Source organism: Talpa occidentalis, unplaced genomic scaffold, assembly GCF_014898055.3.
Source record: "Talpa occidentalis isolate TD23 unplaced genomic scaffold, MPIMG_talOcc4v2.1 talOcc4.13, whole genome shotgun sequence".
NCBI classification, from domain to species: domain Eukaryota; kingdom Metazoa; phylum Chordata; class Mammalia; order Eulipotyphla; family Talpidae; genus Talpa; species Talpa occidentalis.
Window position 1 is genome coordinate 10,535,563 of NW_023601322.1, and position 15,934 is coordinate 10,551,496.

Consider the following 15,934-nt stretch of genomic DNA (forward strand, 5'->3'; position numbering starts at 1 on the left):
CATAAGCCGTTTACATCTTGCCATCTATTCATCTATTTAATATGAAAAGACTTAAGCCTGTTGAATAATTGTTGGATTTTTTTGAATGTTTTGGATAATTGCCATTTTTAAAGTTATTCTCATGCAGGAGAGTAAGTGCTATTTATAATGCAATTGTGTGTTTTTTTTTTTTTACAGTGCTGCTCTGAAATAACTTCTAATGCAAATGATCTTGAAAACAATTAAGCTGCTAAAGCACAGAAAGTGACATGTCTGACCTGATGTCTTTTTTTTTTTTTTAAGATGTATTTATTTATATATACAAGAGCTGGGGTACAGGCCAGAGGTTTGAGTGGTGGGAGGATTCACCAGAGACAGAGTGGGGAGCAGAACAGGCAGACTGACTGAAATACACCGCTGAGGGGAGCAGCAGGCGAGACAAGAGAGGACTGCCGGGCCATGTGGGTAGCTCCCTGGCCGGCTGGGGATCGAACTCATGCTGCAGAAGCTGCAGATTACTTCATAGTGCTGTGCTTAACCCCTTGCGCCACCAGGGAGGCCCACTGACCTGATATCTTATATGAAACTTTGTGTCTGGCGAGCAGTGGGCCAGGCCAGCATGTCACTCACTGAAGTGTTGGAGTCAGTATCTCTCTGCCTAGGGGCACTCTCCAGTTTCCAAAGTCTACTCAACTATTTGTTAAAATACCAGAGACTCAACATGCTGTAAAAGCCGCTCTCGGGCCTCCCCGGTGGCGGTGGCGCAGCGGTTGAGCGCTGGGCTGCGAAGCTGCCCGCAGCCTCTGCAGCACTGGTTTGATCCCCAGCCAAAGCAAGGGTCCCACATGGTGCGCAGACCTCTCCTGCTGCCATCTGCCTGTTCTGTTCCCTGCTCTGGCTCGGGTGAATTCTCTCACCCTCCCGCACTTCTGACTGTACCCAGTGCTTGTATAAATAAATAAATAAATAAATGTTTTAAAAATAAAAAATAAAAAATAAAAGTTGCTCTCACACAGTGGCTGCTGGGAGGTGGTGAAAAAACCTCCGCCCCTTTCCCCTTGGGTGGGTTAGCTCAGGGGCACATGCTCTGTTTTTCTCCCAGAGCTCCCCAGTGGTGGCTGATTCAGAGTGCTGTCTTCACTGGTTCTGTTACAGAAAATATGGCTGCTTAACCCCACCCTCAGGTTCCAGCAACCTTCCCTTTGGTGGTGATGGGATTTGTCTCTCCCAATGTCTTTTGGCTTTGGTCTGGAGTGGGGGTGGAGTCCACAAAGCCTGTATAAAATTAGTTTTAGGACATCCTTTTCCCCCTAACAGTTCCTTCCTCTCCCCTGAATTATTTCCCTCCTCTCCTACCAATATTTCAGAGAATGATCTACCATCCCCATGTCCTAATTTATGTAGCATAAGCCCCAGAATGATGCCTGTAAAATTCTTTAGGAACATGTTTTCAGAATCCTTACTGGTTACAGAAAATTATGCAAAATGCTAGGTTTTAGAATTTTACTGCTTTGAATCTCTTAACTTTTTCAAAATAGGGGCTCAGGCAAATAAAGGAGGTAAGGTTTGGGATCTGCTTGAGGACCAGCCAAACTCAGTTTGGTACACATTAAAGTGAGAAAAACTTCATAATTTAATAAATGAAATGGTACCTCATTTTTAAAATTCTTTGATTAATAGAGAGATTAATGTCTTACTCTACATGTTGAAGAACAGCTGAATCTCCTTTCTGAACTGCCCATTTGTGGCATAGTAATGTGGGGACAGGCAGAGGGCAGAGGTTAGAACCTCTGAGGTTAGGTCTGACCCTGGCTGGGGAAGTATCACTCACTGGTCTTGTGACCTGAGGCACTCAAAGTCTTTGAATCAGTGTCCTCATTTTTAAAATAATACTAATATCAACCATTAAAATTGAGGGTTATAAATCATTGGGCTTGATGACACAGGATAAGCATTCAGAAAATGGTAGTTTTGGTATAGTTAGGTATTTCACACTAATAATTTAAAGACTGTCTTTCATTGACTACAGGATGAGTTCATGTGAATCTGCAGGCCTTCTGTAACAGGGTGGTCCCCAGGAAGGGGGGAGTTCCAGGTTCCCTGCCCCACCCAAGGAAGGGTGGAGCTGAGCAGGAGGAGAAGAGGCTGCGGAAGAGACTGAGGAAGGAAGCAGGATGGAGCCAGGAGACCTGGAAGAGGCGCATGGAGCCTAGAGACACGTGAAGAAACTGCGCTTGTCTTTTGGTCATGGACTGGGTGACACAGATGTGGGTGAGACCCGTGGGGAGGTGACAATGGCAGCTTTTATCTTGATGTTGATTTTGCTCTTTTCCTTCCCGGCTTGTCCAGTTGTTTGTGACCCTTTTCTGTGGGTCCCCACTGGAAGATGCTTTAGACTTTTAGCAGGCTTTGGGGCCTTGTTCTGGGCCGATCCCATGTGGATGGACTTTTACCCACGAGGGGATGGGTAACTTTGGGTGCTTCATTTAGAAACTAGACTCTTTGCCTTACCTGTATTGTTTCCTAGTTTTATTAAAGTTCCTTCCCCTTAAAGTCTCATATGTTTTGTGTTGATGCGGCGGATGGCAGAACCCATTTAGAATAGGCAAGTTTGCAGGGTTTGGGCTACCCCTCTCCCTGTCCTATAACACTTCTATAACTTGTATCAATTTACCATAAATATTTCTCAAATATGAACTTTCAGTTTCATGCAGTATATTTACAGATAAGTAGCTAAATTTGCCTGTTTTATCCTTTCATCTATGATTTCTAAATTTAAAAATGCTTTCCTCTCACTCTGTGAGGTATGATAAATATTTAAGCTATTTAATAAGAAATGAAATATTTTAAACTCCATATGCTTTCCTGAGGTTTTTACCTCATTTTGGAGGAAGAAATAAATAAAAGATTCAGTTAGCTTCTCCCTATGTATCATAAGGAATATTTTTATTTACAGATATTCCCTGTTTGTGCATAAGAGTATGTAGGAAGCACAAAAATATTTCTGTTGTAGAAATTTATGAAATTCACACTTTGTAACTCACTCAAAGGGCCTCCCTACAGACTGGTACTACCGTGATTTTGAACTTGACTTTCCCTAGTCCTCTCTGCAGGCTGTCATTCTTCATCTACTTCCATTTCAAATCTCTATTTGCTCTGTGTACCCTCATGTATTGCGGTTGCCCTCAACAACCGAAAATTGGATTTATTTCAATGTCTTACATAAATATGTTAGTTTGTTTCCATGGAAAGGGGTATTTACCAGCTCAGCAAGCTCAATACTTTTGTTAATGCCTTTATCATTCAAGGAGATTTCTGGCAGTCAGAACTCTGTGATAGTCCCCAAGATTCCCACCACCTGCTAATCCCCATCCCTTGAATGCGGATATAAACTATCAATACCAGGAGGCATCACTTCCTTGGTTTTTCCTTGGTTGTTTATGCTATAGGACAAAATAATTCCTTGGTTATTTATGCTATAGGAAAAAACAGATGGAATTAAGGCCCCTAATCAGTTGACTGTGAGTTAATCAACAGAGAGATGATCCTGGGTGGGACCCAATCAGGTGAGTGCTTAAAAGAGGTAAAAGACAACAGGGAAAAAGCCTGCTGGCCTGGAAGAAAGCGCAGCTGTGTGGTGAACTGCCACTAGCAGGCATCATAGCGCAGCCTCAGGTCCAGGCCTACTGAGGATCTTAGTTCTGCAACAGAAGCGTCTAAATTCTGCAACAATCTACTGAACTCCAAATGAGATCACAGTACCGGAAAAAGTCTTGGTCAGAGTACCAGAAAAAAACCTTGATTTCCTGAATGGCAGACCTAGTTTTGCTGTGCTTGGATTTCTGATGTGCTGTAACTGTAAGTAACAATTTTGTTTTAAGCCCTAACGTTTGGGATAATGCCGCAACAGAAAATGAACACTCTTATACTCTGACTCCTACAGATTTTACAAATGTTTCCTAGGTCTTTTTTGCTCTGGTGCACTTATAGAAACATACTCAGATGTATTCCTACGTAGATTTTATTTCTTCCTACTATGAAAATAAGGCAAGCCCATTTGGGAAATGAATACACTTCAAAGTTAGTCACCAAATCGTAAGGTGTGTGGACAACTTACTACTGTTGAACCACAATTAGGTAAAACCAGGGGCTAAAACAACAGCAATGATAATAGTATAGTCACGTGTTGCTTAATGACAGGGCTATATTATGAGAAATGTGTCACTAGTTGATTTTGTTGTTGTGTGAATATTGTAGAGCATGTGATTATATTTGCAACCTTCTCGCGGACAAATGTCCTGGTCCTGAGTTTCTTCTCTAGATTCCACTCCTATACTCCTTGGCAACATTACCCTAACCCCAAGGTTCTATATTCAGTCACGATGATGTCATTCTACCAGAATTGCATCAGTGTCTTCTTCAGGTACAACAATAGTCCTTGAAATGTTCTCCCAGGTCATCAGCTGCAGAATTGCCATAAGTACTTGATCCATTGGTTGGGTCAGAGAAATTATGTTTGGAGGGAGAAACACCTGTTTGTTATTGGCATGAAGATCACCAATAAAAGGAGGATGTCCAAGAGCATCATCACTAATAAGCACTATCTAAAATGTATGTTATACCCTGTCCTCCATTTTGCTGAAATAGCAATTCAGGAGGGCATCTCGAAGAGGTTGCGTCACCCACGACTTACAACAGCTCCTGCAGTGTCCTCTGACTGATGTGCTTGGGGACCTTGGGCTTCTCACTCTACCAGATCACAAAGGATTTTCATTTGTAGCCTGTAACAGCACTCCCAAGCTAAACTTATCCCATCCTTAAAAGCCTTCAAATCTCAATTTGCAGCAACATGGATGGCCCTGGAAGGGATCATGCTCAGCGAAATAAGCCAGAAAGAAAAAGAAAAATACCAGATGGTCTCACTCATAGCAGGAATCTAGAAAACTTAAATAAGGGACCAGGAAAAAGAATAACTATAAGAAAGAAAATATCAAAATCAACAAACAACTATGAACCAGAGACACTCTACGGGGGGGGGGGGGAAAGGAGGGCTGGGGGTCAAAATAAGGGGGTTGTAATTGAATGGCGAATATAAAAATAAAATTTAAATTAAAAAAATAAAAATTGAATCAATAAAAAAAAAAAAGCCTTGAAATCGGGCATTACTTCATTTCCTTAAAAAGCAAAGCATTTTCTGTTTCCAGAATAGGAAGGTTTTGTCCATATTAAAGATCTGCTCCACAGTCAACTTATGGAGAATGAAAGGTCCATGCAGGAGGCCAGAATGCAAAACCCACCAGGAAGCCCATCTGGGAACAGGAATGCGGAAGCCGCCTAGAGGACTCAGTCAAGGAACCTTCCCCCTCCCTAGGAATCTTTTCTCAGACAAAGAAACTCCCCCCCCACCACAAACTTTTTCCCACCATATGAACCCAGTCTCCCACCTGACCTCTCCTCACCCTATAAAAGCCTGTGTCCCCCTGACAACATGCGTGGCTTCACTGACCCCACCTTGGGTCCATTAGGTCCACCCAGGGTGCAATAAACTTTCCCTTCCTTTGAGAAATCTAGCCTGGCTCTCCTTTTCTTTCCCGCGCCGAACCTTTCAGAGAGTTTACACACTTTTTTCCAGCTGCCTTCACCTTAGGATTCGCGGATTCATGATTCGCGTTCGCGCTATCAGGACGGACAGTTTTTGCATGGTCCACACTCCCCAGAGCTACCAGTGAATTGAACATCACCTTGAACATCACCGGGGGCCCCAGCCTTTTCTTTCAACATCGCAAAGAAAAAAAAACCTTTGCGCCTGGGCTGTGATCGTCAGGGTGCTGGAAGGGAGGCCTTTCTGCGTCTGGGCCCACCCGGGCAGTTGCAAGTTTCCCCACAGCTGGCACAGGCCCTTGAATTTTTGTTAGTCTCATTGCACCGAATAAAACAGATCCTTTAACAGCTTCCATCCTTTGTTCTTACTCTTCAGTGTCGTAGCTCTGATGAGAAGGGACGAGCGTGAAGGCTGAGTAATACTGTCACTGATTTTCCTCTTTGGTTGCCTTTAATCACATTTAATTTTATGTTCAAGTCACTCACTTAATGGGGTATCTTAATGGCACTTTCAGGCTTAGAGGCCATGATGAGCAAAGCAATATGAGATGAAATCCAGTTCAGGGGACCCGAGGCTCCCTGGACGTGGTGAGCAGATGCGTAAGGCTGGTGACTGTAAACCTCTTGTCTTCACCACCACTACCCTGTCCCCAGGTGGAGGGTAAGGTAAAAAGTATCAGGCTTTTCTGCCCTCCTGCCATCAGGATAGATGATGGAACCCTGCGGTCCTGAACGCATGCCTGATGGCGGGCACCTGGAGTGGGGTGTGGGCATAGGTAGATGGGATTCACCTGGGCTGAGACTGGGCTTTTAGGGGCGGGGTTGTGGGGACGCCAAGAGAAGCTGAGAAAGCAGAGAAGCGGAGAAGCAGAACTGAGCCATGAGAAGAGCAGAGAGAATGTGAGAGAAGGCCGGAGAGCCCAGAGGAAGACTTGCCGGCCCCCCAGGACCCCAACCTGCCATGCACCTGGTAAATCCCAATAAAAGCCTGCAAAGCCACTGAGGGCTCCAGGACTCCTCCTTGACCCCGTCTGCATGGGATCATAGAAAACCTGCTCTGTGTCTTCCTGCCTCTACACCAGGCAACAGGAACTCTGGGGACATCTTTGCACAGAGCCCACTGTCAACCCAAATGTCCTTATGTAGCACGTGGTTGAACTGATAATAATACTGACAAACAATATTTCATACTTAGTATATGATACACTACTGTGCCAACTCACCTAACCCCAGAGATTTGTTTGTAATCAATACCCTCCCCTCCCACAGGAAGGATATTTTTTAATTTTTTAAAGATTTATTTTATTTATTTATGAATATAAGAATTGGGGGCCAGGGGATCGAACCCATGCTGCAGTGGCTGCCGATAACTTCATAGTGCTGAGACTTAAGCCTTTGCACCATCAGGGAGGTCCAGAAGGATTTTTCAAGGGTGAAACCAGGAAGATTATTACATTTGGCATGTACTGAGTGAAATTTATCCAAGAACAACCAAATTCAACATTTTTTAAATATTTGAGAGCCCTATGCATTAAGATTCAAACCAAAGTCAAATATTTAGCAACTCCAACTAGTTACCTGACTGATTCCCCTTCACAGGTATCAAACTGTCTGTAACGACAAGCCTGGAAACCCTAATGCACAAGGGTATTTGATTGATTTGCCAACAAAGTTAAATAGAAGCACTATAGATTATCATAACAGAGACAATTTAAATCAAGATCATCATTGTACGAATTAGTGATACGAATCTTAGGAGACAGGCTGACGTGCTCAAGATGGGCTAATTTTCCTCCCCGATGACAGTTCTCTCAAGGAACAAGAAAACTCAAATGAGCTATGGAAATGAACAATATGTGAAGTCAGCTCATTGCCCTCGAATCACCTTTCCTTGTGGTGCTTTTCTTGAAAATGGAATGAATGGGTTTTGGTTTTTTGTGTTTGTTTGTTTGTCTGTTTTTTGCCCTGTGCAAAACATGGGAAGTTGTAAAGTTGGGTTTGGGTACATGACAAAGATCAGAATCTGTATAAAATCATCAGGTTTAGGCACAGCAAAGAGGGACAAGAAAAAAAATAGTTAGTTCCAAGGTCATAGGACGTGATACAGTAGTGAGATGCAAGACAAAAAAAAAATCAAAAGTTCAAGATCAGGTGATTATGAAGTGAATATAAAGGTCTAGCTGGAGCAGAGCTGATGCTGAGTGAGCAGCTGGCAGGAGAGCTCATGAGGTATTCTAGATCGCAGTCTTCTGAACATGGCTTAATTTGGGGATAATTAAAAAGTCTAATATTTGCTGAGAAATAAGGAAGCAGGTTATCCCACCCCAAAGCTTTCCTGTCTACATCTTTTGAATTTTCAAGTCTAGCCATATGTTGGGAGCATGCCTATTGGCCTGGCTTCTATGGCTGTCTGCAGGAATCCAGAAAGCCCTTCATACTGTAATGCTCTTAGTGCCTCAGGAATTTTGTTAAAAATTACATGACAATATTTCTGATGCCTAGCTTGTGTCACACACACTGTAAGAACAACACACCTATGCAGAGTTTTCCTACAGCTACCTGTAAGTCCATCACGAAACAGCCAGCAGGGACAGGTGGTCTACAAGCCACTTGGAATATATCAGCCGCTGTTTTCTTTTTTCTTTTTTTTTTTTTTGCATGCTATGCATTTGATGGGTATGCATAAAGTGCAATAATGCTGTGAATAGGTTAGGTTTTAACTATAAGTCATAAGATACACATGCTAAACCACTCCAATAATTTTTCTGCTCAAATCAATGGGAATTGGTGATTTAAAACAGGTATTGATAATAGTGAAATATTTCAACGCTCTTGGTATGAATTTATATTAAATACAACAGCATCCACATTACACTTGACCTCATGACACAGATGATAGAGAATCAATACCTTCATAGCTCTGCCTGGATTAAATTCTCTTCTTGGAATATGCTAATTAAAAGTCAACCATAGTGTTAACATTTTCTGCATAATTAAGGTAATTGCATAAAGAGCAAAATAAATTATAATGTAACAAACACTTTTGTTGGAAAATTAGTAACAAATTAAATTACACTCCAAAAACCCAATTGCCAATGTAATTCCTGCTCACAAGAATTACTGTAACCCAAGACCCCAAGACTCTTAAGTCAGGTATCTCCTGCTTTGTTGTGTTGTTATGATCTGCTAATAATGAAATGGTGTGTGTGTGTGTGTGTGTGTGTGTGTGTTAATGTGGAAGAATACAAGGTATCTTTGTCCCTGGATAATGTCTAGGTAGGAAAGCAATTTGAAGCAGTAGAATGCATTGTTTAATTTCAGTACAGCTTCAATGTGAGGGCAGAAATAAATAATTTGAGCTCCATCTGATGTCTATTCAATTTCACACTGTTGATAGTATTTTAAAAGAAAATTTTCTATAGAAGTTGGAAAAGTAGTTACTGTGCACCTACAGAACTATTGTCTTTTAAAAGATATATATACATATATATATACCTTGGGCTTAGAAAACAAACGAAAAACAGCCACAATCCTGGGAGAGAGATACACTAGAACAGAAATACTCAGATATAGAAGAAATGGGGGAAACATACTAATTATAAAATATTGTCATAGATGATTTTTAAAACCCAAGATATTTATGACATAAATTAGAAATATAACCTATCCACTCTGTACTTCTGGGATATTCCAATTGATCCATACCCTACATGGGTCCTTTATTATTTGATAAATAATGTTCGTTGACAAACTAACATTTTATGTCCCTTTCATCACAGACCTCCTTCTCTTGTTACATTGCCAGCATGCTCCAAGCTACGCACTAAGTCATTTGTTTTCAGGACAGTGTCTTTTGTCTCCCCTAAGTGTAAGAGCCAGAGAGGAAAGTGTAGGGCCTCCATTTTCAGTGTATGCATAACCTCTGAGCATCCAGTCCCAATCTCCTTCAATATTTGATAACATTCAACACACCCCACACGATTTGCATTGTTCCAGAACAGGGGACACAAAAGGGATCCAGACAGCTGTGTGCCTTTTCTAAAACACATTTTTTCTAACTCTCAAGAACATTATACCAAATTCTGCACCCGTTCAGCGATCTTTATTCTTGATAGACTTGACCTTCTGTGAGCTCCACTCTTCTCTCACACTGCAACCTCCAGTCTTTCGTTTTCACCCTCGAAACACTATTTTGTCTGTACTTTGAAGCTGCACTCATTTTTTCTTACAGATTTCCTGTGACTTAGCCTTGGTTGTTTTCTTCTGTCAAGACAGCAACCTAGTGACAAATAAGATGGGTTCCAATACATCCAGCGACAGGAATGTATTGAAGATTTAATAGTGCAGATAAGAAATGAACAGAACACAAACACCTTTGCCTTCATGAAATTTACCTAGAAGTTTGTTATGTCTACGCAGTTTTCACTGCCATTTGGGTGACTATGTGTAAGGGACTAGAAAATGTTCCAAATTTATTAGGAAATCGTTGTCAGTACAGACCTGGCCATGCCAGGGAGGTACATTCCACATGATGTTATATCACAAGCTAACTCAATAATAAAAGGGCAAGTGAAAATCTTAACCAGAACCAAAAATTCATAAATATAATCCTAGTGAGCCATTTTCAATGATTTTATAATTTTATTATTTAACTGCAAATTATGAAATGTAATAAAAATGTGAAGGTGGGAAATATTAGAAATAAGGTAGAAATCAACATTTAAAATTAAATATATAACAAGATGACATTAACTTGTCTCCCTATTCGTATTCATGTCCCGGAGTCTTGGGTATTAAGCTCATAAGGTTTGTCTTCTCTCTCACAATTAATTGTGCTTTATTCTCAGTGCAATGCTCTTACTGTTTCCAGAACTGACTTAAAAAAAAAAAAAAAAACTTTTCTTTTTTGATATCTAATTTTCTTGACTCATCTTTGCCAGGGATCATTTTATTTCCTACTAGAAATTAGTTGAGGAGGGGCCTCCCTGGTGGCACAAGGGGTTAAGTCTCATCTCTATCACTGGTCTGAGTTGGATCCCCAGCCCCGGGGCTACCCATATGGCACAGCAGACCTCTCCCTTCCGGCTCACTGCTCCCCTCAGCAGTGTATTTCGGTCAGTCTGCCTGTTCTGCTCCCCCACTCTATCTCTGGTGAATCCTCTCGCCCCCTGCACCTCTGGCCTACACCCCACTTCTTCTATACATAAATAAATATTTTTTAAAAAAGAAACAAATCAGTTGAGGAACTCCAGACCAGAACATTGCCATATTCAGGGTCTGTTTATCATTTTCTGTGGTAATATATGTGGCTATTTTACCCATTTCCAATTTCTTTCCTTAGAATATCAAAATCTGTGTATTCATTTATTAATTTAGCATATATTAATTTCCCAGTGTATGCTGTGTACCTTGGAAATAGAAAGTGATAAACAGGTGGTATATTAGGAATAAAGAGCAGTTTTACAAAAGCATATTTTATAATAAAATGCAATTAATTGTAATAGGGTTAAGTGCGGGGTTGCAGAGTTGGGGAAAATTGAGTTTGGGATGGAATATGAAGAAGGATGGTTTTAAAATTATTTCAACTAGTTTACTCTGTAGGTTTGGGTGTACCATAAACAGATGCTATAACACAAATCTACACAATTTTTCCCCAAATCAGTTATTCTACTTATAAAACGAGCGTTTTTTTTTTAATGTAGAAGGAAAAAAATTTACATCTTATTTTTGCCCCGAGCTCGTTAAAAAGGAAGGACAATGAGCGTGAGCATCACCATGGAAACCAGGGCACTGTGGCTGCGCAGTGAACTTGTCCAGGACCAGGTGGCCCCAATCCCCTCCCGGAGGCCATCTTGCTGAGCCCGCCTCCTTGAGTGTGTAAGCTGGGATGATGCTCTCCCTGCTTTGCTAGTTTCTCCCAGGGCAATATCGCCTCTAAAATAGTTCAGCATCACTTGTAATCAGGAAAATGCAAATCAAAACTACCATGAGATACCATCTTACACCAGAGAGAATGGCACATATTAAAAAAACTAGCAACAACAAATGTTGGCGAGGATGTGGAGAAAAGGAACTCTCCAGCACTGCTGGTGGGAGTGCAAACTGGTCCAGCCACTGTGGAGAGCTGTGTGGAAATTCCTCAACCTGCTAAAGATGGAGCTTCCATAGGATCCAGCAATTCCACTCCTAGGTATTTACCCAAAGGACACAGAAACGTTAATTCCAAACATTAATTCCACCTGCACCCCTATGTTTATAGCAGCACTATTTACAATAGCTAAGCTTTGGAAACAGCCCAAATGCCCAAAAATAGATGACTGGATCAAGAAGATGTGGTCCATATACACCATGGAATATTACTCAGCAATCAAAAAAGATAAACTTATACAGTTTGCAGCAACGTGGATGGAGCTAGAAGGGATCATGCTCAGCGAAATAAGCCAGAAAGAAAAAGAAAAATACCGGATGGTCTCACTCATAGCAGGAATCTAGAAAACATAAATAAGAGACCAGGAAAAAGATTAATTGTAATAAAGTAAAAATCAAAATCAATAGGAAACTATAAACCAGAGACACACTGAGGGGGGCGGGAGGAGGGATTGGGGTCAGGATAAGCAGGGTGGGAATTGTACGGGGAATATAGCCAGGATGAAAATGCATACATTGTGCAAAAATGAAAAATCATGTAAAAATATATAAAATACTACTTCTGGTCTTCCTTTTCAGCTCATACTGAATTGGCGACGCTGCCTGGAGCCACAACACTGGCGGCTGCTGCGGAAGCGAGGGCCTCGGGCCTGAATCACTGAAGGATCCCCAGTGGGGAGCCACCTTGCCCTGTCCTCGCTGGCCTTGACAGTGGACAGCCTGCAGAGGGACCAATGGCTTTTGCTTGGGGGTACCGCGCCCTTTCCTGAACTTCCTTTCCCTTTGGGTTTTTCTGCCCTCCCCCCTCTTAATCATTTTGCTTTTTCTCGCAGTGGCGTGGTGGTTTGACCAGTGCTAAGCCCGCCCTGCACAGGCCGCAGCGGCTCTTCCAGTCAGTTCCCTGCACCTAATACCCTGCCTTAAAGGAGGCCTGGGCTTTGCTATTTACTTCAACTTTCTAATCTTATACACAAGAAAAATACGACACAAAGGTATGTGGCCACACTAAACGGATCCAGAGCCAAGCCCTAAGCCAACCCCTAACCCTCGGTGTTCCCTCGTGCGCCCCCAACCTCTCTAGGACAGAGGAGCACACCGTCCAGCCAGAATTCCATCTGGAAGTTTCTTTAGGATGAATGGGAAAAGTCTCAAGTTTCAGCAAAATAAAAATGTCAACAAGCCTTTCACCTCCATAAAGTAAGAATAGACAACACATTTATAGGATACCTGTGTAAGTGTGTGTGTGTGTGTGAGTGTGTGTGGCCTTAACCCAGATCTGACATCTGCCTAATCAGTCAATTCTTCCTGAAGAGTCTCCTAAGTCCACACCTGACCACCTGCCTTCTGGCTTAAGTCCACACCCAGCCCCTGGCAAGGTGCCTGGAACTGCTGAATTTATTCAAATTGACCAGATCCTAAATTTGTTTGTCCTGACTCACTCTTTCCTAAGGAAGCTGCAATGGGGTGCTTGTGTCCAGCTCCCTCCCCTCCTGCCTGGTGACTCAGCTCACGGATACTCTGAGCAGTTTCTTAGGTCTCCCCAGGGATCTGGGACTCACCAAATCACCAAACTTTCAGCCTCTGCTTCTCTGCCCAGAGGGGAGAACCCAGATTGCTGGCCTAGCTCCCTCACAGCGTTGTGGTTAAAACAGCTAAGCACGTTGCTCTTTGCAGTGTGCAATCTGACAGCCTAACATGTATGTTAACATATTTGAGAACACATGTGGTTAAGATACAGGTTTACTTCACTTGGCACAAATAAAGATTGTCAAAGTTTTACCATAACTTTTACAAGCCCCTTTGACGGCCTGTGGGCTAATACAGCCATCTGGTGGACAAATAAATAAATGCAAGGAGCTTTATATTAGAAAAGTAGTAAAGGGATTTAATCATTTTTTCATGGTGAAGTCACAGTAAATGGCATATTCTGTTGAAACTATAAAAAAACAGTTCGTAAGAGCCATTATATACAATTTCCTCCTATATATATATCCAACAATGTCTGCTAATAAGTAGGACCTGATCCTTTTTCTGTCGTTTATGCAGGGTAAACTTAAGCAAATTGCTTAATTTCTCTGAGTCTCAGACAATTTACATCCATAATATCAGCTAATTCTCACAAGAGAACACTGCATGGAATATATTCATATTCCCATCTTTTTAATGAGAAATCAAATTCTGTGACTTCAAACAAATTAGAAACTCACAGTAGTTTGCTTTCCCCTGAATATTATTTCATATATTAGAATTTTGGTTAAATGGCACACAGAAAACCTTGGTCTTCTGTTGCCTTTGAAAATTTTATAAGCACAAAAAAATTGCTATTTCATTTTTTTATTTTACACTAAAAAACTTCGAGCAAAGATGTCACCAAATTAAACATGAGCTCCATTTGGACATAGGGTAGATCATGAACCAGTATAAGGGCTTGTAGGGAAAACACGACATTTTGTTAGAAACAGAAGGAAAAGGAAAGAAAAGAGTGGGGAACAGCTATTTTCTCTGGCGTGGACAGAGCTTTGGAGATTATTTGAGTAAGTGGAACTTAAACAGATCTTTGTGGACGTACGCTAGGGCTGCACTCAAAGAAAACCACTGAAAGTTGAAAATATTGCAAGTTGAAAATGCATTGAAGTGTTTGCTTCAGCAGCACATGTGCTAAAATTGTAACAATACAGAGAAGATTAGCATGGCCCCTGTGCAAGGATGACATGCAAATTCCTGAAGCATTCCATGTATTTAATCCTATAGTGTGAAAAAATAAACACGTGTGTTAAATAATAATAATAAAGATGCATTTAATACAGCTGTCCTCGCTTAGCCTAATGTAACTTAAACATACTCAGAACTTTCATTTTAGCCCAATGGTAGGCAACATCGTCCAACACGTCCATTTTATACTAAAGTGTTAAAGCATCTCAGACATAGATGCTTTGTAAACATGTTGGAGTGAGAAAACACAAAACACAGCATCTGAAAGAAAAATGCTGGCAACTTGGTGCACTGCAGAGTGAGGGATGTTTAGGCTCTTGGTGTGCAGCTGTGGAGCTGTGCCCCTCATCACTGCCAGCATCACAAAAAGATCTCACCAAGTAGGGCTGGCCCGGGAAAAGATGAAAATCAAATTCCAAACACAGCTTCCAGTTTCTAGTGTCACTTTTGCACCATCAAAAAGTGAAAAAAGGGGCCTCCCTGGTGGCGCAAGGGGTTAAGCACCGCACTATGAAGCAATCCACAGCCTCTGCTGCATGAGTTTGATCCATGGCCGGCCAGGGAGCACCCCACATGGCACAGCAGACCTCTCCTGTCTCGCCCGCTGCTCCCCTCAGCAATGTATTTCAGTCAGTCTGCCTGTTCTGCTTCCCACTCTGTCTCTGGTGGATCCTCTCACACACCCTGGCCCCTGCATCTCTGGCCTATACCCCAGCTCTTGTATGCATAAATAAATAAATCTTTAAAGAAAATTAAAAAATAAATGTTCACCTTAGGGCCTCCCTGGTGGTGCAAGGGGTTAAAACGCAATCTATGAAGCTGTCTGCAGCCACTGCAGCACCAGTTCGATCCCTGGCCTGCCAGGGAGCTACTGACATGCCCCAGCAGACCTCTCCTGTCTCGCCTACTGCTCCCCTCAGCAGTGTATTTCGGTCCATCTGCCTGTTCTGTTCCCCACTCTGTCTCTGGTGGATCCTCCCACCCCCCCATACCTCTGGTCTGTACCCCGGTTCTTGTATGCATAAATAAATAAATCTTTTTTAAAAAAAGTGAAAAAAATCGTTACGTTGAACCACTGCCAGACAGGAACTGATTATGGACTGTCTCCTTCAGCGTGCTATTTCACTTCTCAGTGGGAAGAGCACAGACACTGTCCCTCTGGTTCCCCTCAATCACCACTGAGCCTTGCACTGTGACTCAGCGAAATCCCCACTTTGCATAACATCTCACTTTTTTAAAATTCAGGTTGCTTGAAGGATAATTCACACAAAGTACAATTCACTCTTCTAGATGTTTATTTCTACTGGTTTTATCAAATATATAAAGCTGCGTAACCACTCGAGAGAAGGAATATTTCCACTATCGCAAATTTTTCTTAAACTATCATAGGCAGCGTCTTCTGCACACCCCGTAGGTCCTGGAAACCACTGGTACGTTTTTTGTTGTCATTTTGTTTTGGTTTTTTCTTTTCTAAAATGGTGCATCGGCTGCAGAC

At 41.9% G+C, this 15,934-nt stretch overlaps 1 non-coding gene across 1 annotated transcript; it reads left to right on the plus strand.

The window, feature by feature from the left end:
• Nucleotides 1-14,361: 14,361 nt before the first annotated feature.
• On the plus strand, nt 14,362-14,468 carry LOC119243909 (U6 spliceosomal RNA). The gene has a single exon (XR_005124893.1). It is a non-coding gene; the product is annotated as a U6 spliceosomal RNA (small nuclear RNA).
• Nucleotides 14,469-15,934: the final 1,466 nt, after the last annotated feature.